The following is a 6,059-nucleotide window of genomic DNA, read 5'->3' as shown; positions in this document are numbered from 1 at the left end:
TTTTTTGGGTTTAGCATATACAAGCATGTGAATTAATGGAGCATCAGGCTGCATGATAACTTGTGCTTATTTGGATGATGTAAAAGGAGTATATTGTATTTTTGGAACTTAAGTTGATTCTTCTGTAAGCAAGATAATAATAGAGGATAAATTTATCAGCTACACAAATAAGCAAACATTCTCGGAGAAAAAAAAGCTTTGACAGCATAAACTGACCTCCAGTTGAACTTTCCCACCACCACCAATTCCATCTAGTTCTACTAGGACCTCGTGCAAGTTCCCTTGGAAGGAAAAAACCAAATAAGAAACAAGAAATTAAAGACAAAATCCGTAAGTTAGGCATTCAGTAGACTCATCTGATGTATCACAACTTGCGTTAACTAATCCACATTTCCACAGTTGATTGTTTTAGTCAGAACATATCTCCAGATTCTCATTGCCTAGGAAACAAGAAGCATTTTATAGGAAAACCTTCTCTTTTTTTTAGTGTAAAAGTTTTCAGTTTGATCAAGTCTAAAGTACTACATCGTGTCATAGTCCTAGTTTCTGTTTCTGGGTTCTCCAACAGGGTCACGAAGAACTTGCTGATTTAGAAATCTCCAACAACAACACAGACTTTTTTCCTATGTCTAACTCAAACTGATAAATTGAGTAAATGTCAAAATTTAATGGGTGAACTAATTCTCACCATCACAAATGTCTTCCAGGTTGATTTCAGAATTCCCCATCCGCTTATGCGGGGTAACAAGGTTTGCATCCCAAGCTGCAATCTGAAGCTTATTAAAAAATAGTTAGGAAGTCAAGCAATGTTCTATATAATATAAGGTATTTGTACAGTTACTTTCAGAGTTGACCAGAACAAAATACGTTAAACACTATTCTACCTGTATCTTTTTTGCAGGAGGAAGCTTAATATTGAAAACAAAGTCTTGGTTCCATTTTGGCTCTTTAGTCCTGTCAATAAAGTACACTGTTAATCACCAAGTCAATTTATACCAGTGACTGAGGATCTGATATTTAAAAGTCAATAAAACATATAAATTTCAAAGGGTCCCAAATTTTAGACAAAAATCTAAGCAAAGCTGAGGGCTATGACACTGGTACAAGTTTAAAGTAAAATTTAAGTTTTTGCCGGAATCATGAAATGATGAATTTAACCTATCTAGCTAAAAAAAGTGCGATCCTCCCAACAAAAATTCAGTAAAGCGAAAAGAGACTTGCCCCCATTTGGTTTTGCTTTTAGCAACCTGACCATCCAAGTCCATAACCACATAAGGATCACTCGTTCCCTGAAAGCAAAAACCAATAAGAACAACTTTGGTAAAGGTAACATGGTAGTTAAATCACCGCTTCAAAAAAGTAAAAACACACACCCATGGATCCAAAGCAGGAAAATCAAATCCTCTTTTAAGTTTAATAAACAATTGTCCATCATATACCTCCCTTACAAATGACCTGAAACAAGTATAATTCCAGCTCTTACAATATCTAAAAAAACTCTTAAAAGAAACAAAATCTCAAAAACCAAACGAGAGCTTCACATACTCAGAAAGGTAAAGAGTATTACAACCAGCCGCATTAACCTCTCGTTTCCCGATTTTTTCCTGAGAGAATCAAACAAAACAAAAATCATAATCAGGTTAAACCATCCTCAGAGTAGGAGAATTGAAGTTTTACCGGAGGTGAAGCGTAGGCTTCGAAAGCAAAACCGGCGAGGATAACGGCGAGATTGATATCGAACGAAGGCCGTTCCTCTTTCTCAGCTAAACTCACTTCCTTATTCGTCTCCGATTGAGCGAAGCAACGGAACGAATTAGCATTAGCTCTAACTCTGAAACTTTCACGGAAACTGAATTTTCCGGGTAAGTGGCAAGCGCGGGAGTTAAGATAAGAGTAGAGTAGCGACGACGGTGTTTAGGACGGAGGAAGTGAACGGAGCAGTGTAATTGGAGAGAAGTCATCGCTACGAAAGAGGGATTCGAGAAATTTGCTTGAGGATTTGCTTTCTTCTGGAGATTTCTTTGGAGCGGATTTGTCTTGTTGTACAATATTGATCCCATTAACGGTTTCTTTTTACACTTAGATTAAATTAGTGACATTTAATAATTAAGAATTTAATTTTTTAAAAAATAACCAATAGTGGTTCGAAAAATAAACACTTATAAGATGATAATCCGCACTGTGCACAGTGGCGAAAATATTTACGAAAATTTAATTTATTAGTTACAAAATAATAGTATTATATTTATTTGATTTATTTTACGTATTTTATTATTTATAAATTTAGATTTATGAAGATTTTTGAAGAGTTCAACAAAATCATTAAAATTAAATAAGTGAAAGATTGTTTAAGATTGCTAGAGAGTTTTGTTAATTAGTTTTCTAAAATCTTGTAAAGTCTTCCAAACAATCCTTGTATTTTTATGATATTTTCCATGACTTTATTTTGTAAAGAAAATGTCTAAAATCATGAACCAATAACATAATAATTGAACGCATTAACAATACTAGATTCATTTGTTTTAATTGAATAACACAAAATTTTTAATGACTTTATAAAAGTCTGAATTCAAATAACCCAGATTTGTTAAGATTTTAAATGACTTTTTACAAATCACAGACTAATAACACTAAACTTTAACAAAGTTTAACAAAATCTTGATTTAATAACAACATATTCTACATAACATTTAAAATTATTAAAACTCTATTCAAATCTTAAACCAATAACCCCCACTTACTTAGTTTCATACTCCGGTTGCGACTATAGTCGGTACAATAAACTTAACGACTTACCATTATTAGGTGTTGGGTATAATTGCTTAAATTTTTTAGAATGAAAACCCTTATTTACTCGTGATCCAATTTACAATTTGTAACGGTATTAAGTCAACGTAAAAATTAAATTAAAGTGCAAGAAAATTATATGAGTGTGAGGTATAATGGAGTATAACAAAATATTTTTGTTACTCTCATCGATCTCAGTGCAAAATCATAAAATTTGAAGATTTATAAGTATCAAATAAGTTATCCGTAAATATATATATATATATATATTTTGAATAGTGTGACAGATCAATATATTATCTCTCCTACGATAGAAAATTTAGTCGATATGTTAATTATCTCATTATATTAAAATATATATAGCAAATCCTCTCAAATTTTGGATTAATTTGTGAATGAGCGAAATCTTTTAAAAAATAAGATCATCAATTGTAAAAAATTTGCTAAAAGAAAATTGTAACCCACACTGTTTAGGTAGTGGAAGTTTAATAGTTTTATGTGGATAATTATTTTTATTTTTATTTCGAATGATCAAAATAATTATTTAAGGAAAAGTAATATTATGATTGATCATAATTATTATTTACAATTTTCTATTAAAAACAATTGTGTAGATGTTTTTGAAAAATTAAGGTTAAACCGGATAAGTGTATTTTTAAAATACTGCACATTTTTCTATTAAGTATTTTCTATTAAACATTTATTAAGTATTTTCTATTAAATACTGCACAGTGCGGGTTATCATCTTATAACCGAATAAGAAAATATCTAGTTATTCAAATAATATTTCTTTTCCTTAAATAATTATTTTGATCATTCGAAATAAAAATAAAAATAATTATCCACAGAAAACTATTAAACTTCCACTATCTAAACACCGTGGGTTACAATTTTCTTTTAGCAAATTTTTGGACTTCTAGTTGTTCAAATATCATATGTTATAATCTGATAGTAATGTTATGAATAATTGTTTTATTGATACTATTGACGAAAGTAGGTTTTTAATTGATTAAAATATCTTTATTATATAGATGATATTTGGACTTCTAGTTATTCAAATATCATATGTTATAATCTAATAGTAGTGTTATGAATAATTGTTTTATTGATACTATTGACGAAAGTAGGTTTTTAAATTGATTAAAATATCTTTATTATATATTTGAGAATTTCTGAGTTGATTTATGAATAAATGTATTCAGAATTATTATTTTTGAATCAAAAAAAGGAAAAATTCAGTTGATATCATGATTTAAGCCTCTTCATTATTTAAATGTTAAATAATTCTTAATATATTGTATAAGCAATGTGTTGAAAAATAAAAGAAAAACAATTACAAAAGCAACTATAATGAGTATATCTTGACTGAAGAATATTTCATTCTAGATAGTTAGCACATGAAAATGTATAGATATTTCTCGTGCTATACATTTTATAATCTTTTACATTTCATTTTCTTAGTTTCATACTCTGATTTCAACTCATTTTGGTTACATGATACAATGTTCAAATCCATGAAACATATAAATTTGGTAAAATCCTAAAAATAAAACCAAACCTGTATTGAAGCGGTCATGTTTAGAAATCTCGATTTAACTTTTTGATTTATTTTTAGTTATATATATTATATTAAATAAAAAATAATATTTGTGATTTCTTAGATTTTAATAAAATGTCTCTGCGTCGATGTGCAGTGCAAACAAATATTTAATAAATTAGATATAGTATTTTTCTATTTTTAAAATAGAAGCAATGTTTTATCTTAGTTTTATAATATGTATGTCACTATTAAACGATTTAGGGATGCATATATTTAATCTTAGTTTTATAAATAAAATTAATTTTTATAATTTTTCTAAATAGTTTATTGTTGTTTACTAAGATTTCTGAAACAATAAATTAAAATTTTAAAATAATTTTAAAAATATTGGGCTATAAAAAAATAAAATCGTTTTATAAGAATTTTTATTGTTCTAAAATATTGTTGGAAAATATATATAATATATTTACCTGAATCAATTCCCGGATCCATACTAATTGAAAAACCAAGATTTTTTTCTGATTTTATAAAAATTTTTGAGTTGAAAAATAAAAAGATAACAATTAATAAACACTAAAACTAACTATATTAATATTTATGTGAATTTGTTTTCTTTTAATAACTATATTAATAAAAAATCTGTTTTCTGGGTACAACAAATTAATATTAAGAATTTGTTATTATATTTTATATTAAAATACAGTGGCATTTTGTGTAATATACTACAGGAAGTAAGGTTATTTGTTTAGAAGGTTGCTTAAATAATATAGTAGATTTCAAACGGTAAAGTTAGATCATTTGGGTGATTATTTCAATTCTAAAGAGCTTGAATCCTCATGGTCGTTGCCAAGAGCAAACCCTATATGATGCCAACCCTCAAACCTCGGAAACAAAAAGAGATCATACAACTTCTCTCCGACGATAATTGATCACCATCTCCAAATAAAGACATTACTAAAGAAAATTTTACAAAATGTAACATTGACTACTAGTCTACTACAAAAGTTTCATATATAAGATCCCGGGGTTGGCCTACTCTGTTTGGTATATATAGCACACATTAAAGAAATCAAAACGGTTATCTATAAGCATCTACTTTGTTTGTTTGTCCTACTAGTCCCCATACACAGATACTATCCATGCATAGAACATCCAGATACACGAAATCTAAAAGAATCAATTTTAAGTTTAATGTACAAATGCATTCCCATGTATGTGTAAACTATGGACCTTGAGTAACTTTATTTCGAGCAAAGGAGCATACACGATTTGCATTTTCTGTTTCTCTAATACAAATCTTTAGAAAGAAAATTAAAAAAGAAAAAAAAATCTTAAAAGTAGTTAGTTATAAATCTCATCAATCTAAGCTTGTGATGTTTTCGATTTCTACAATACTCAACATACAAAATAACTTAGAATATAACATACTCAATTAAAAGTTCAAATGCTCAACGTTAATTTCGTCAATAGAAATGTTCGATTTCCGTTTAAAATAGTGACATTTCCTTCTTTTTTTAAAATAAAACGACGTCACTATCCTACTATTATTTGTAAAGTCGTTTATCTAATGAATTTTTGTTTTGTAAAAAATTAGAAAGGTATGTTATTGGAGTTAGGAGAAAAATAAAAGAAATCGAAAAGGACAAAAACGATATTTTAAATTATCTAAAACGGATATGCACGCGGATCCTCTTTACCCGGTATTTTTTTTTTTTTTTTTTTTTTTTTTTTT

At 28.2% G+C, this 6,059-nt stretch overlaps 1 pseudogene; it reads right to left on the bottom strand.

The window, feature by feature from the left end:
• The window catches only part of LOC104728134, an 8,155-nt pseudogene extending 6,101 nt beyond the window's left edge, over positions 1 to 2,054 (bottom strand).

The sequence above is a fragment of the Camelina sativa genome, chromosome 11, assembly GCF_000633955.1.
Source record: "Camelina sativa cultivar DH55 chromosome 11, Cs, whole genome shotgun sequence".
In the NCBI taxonomy this organism is placed as follows: Eukaryota; Viridiplantae; Streptophyta; class Magnoliopsida; order Brassicales; family Brassicaceae; genus Camelina; species Camelina sativa.
The sequence above is the reverse complement of the archived record's forward strand: the minus strand, read 5'-3'. Positions and strand labels throughout refer to the sequence as shown.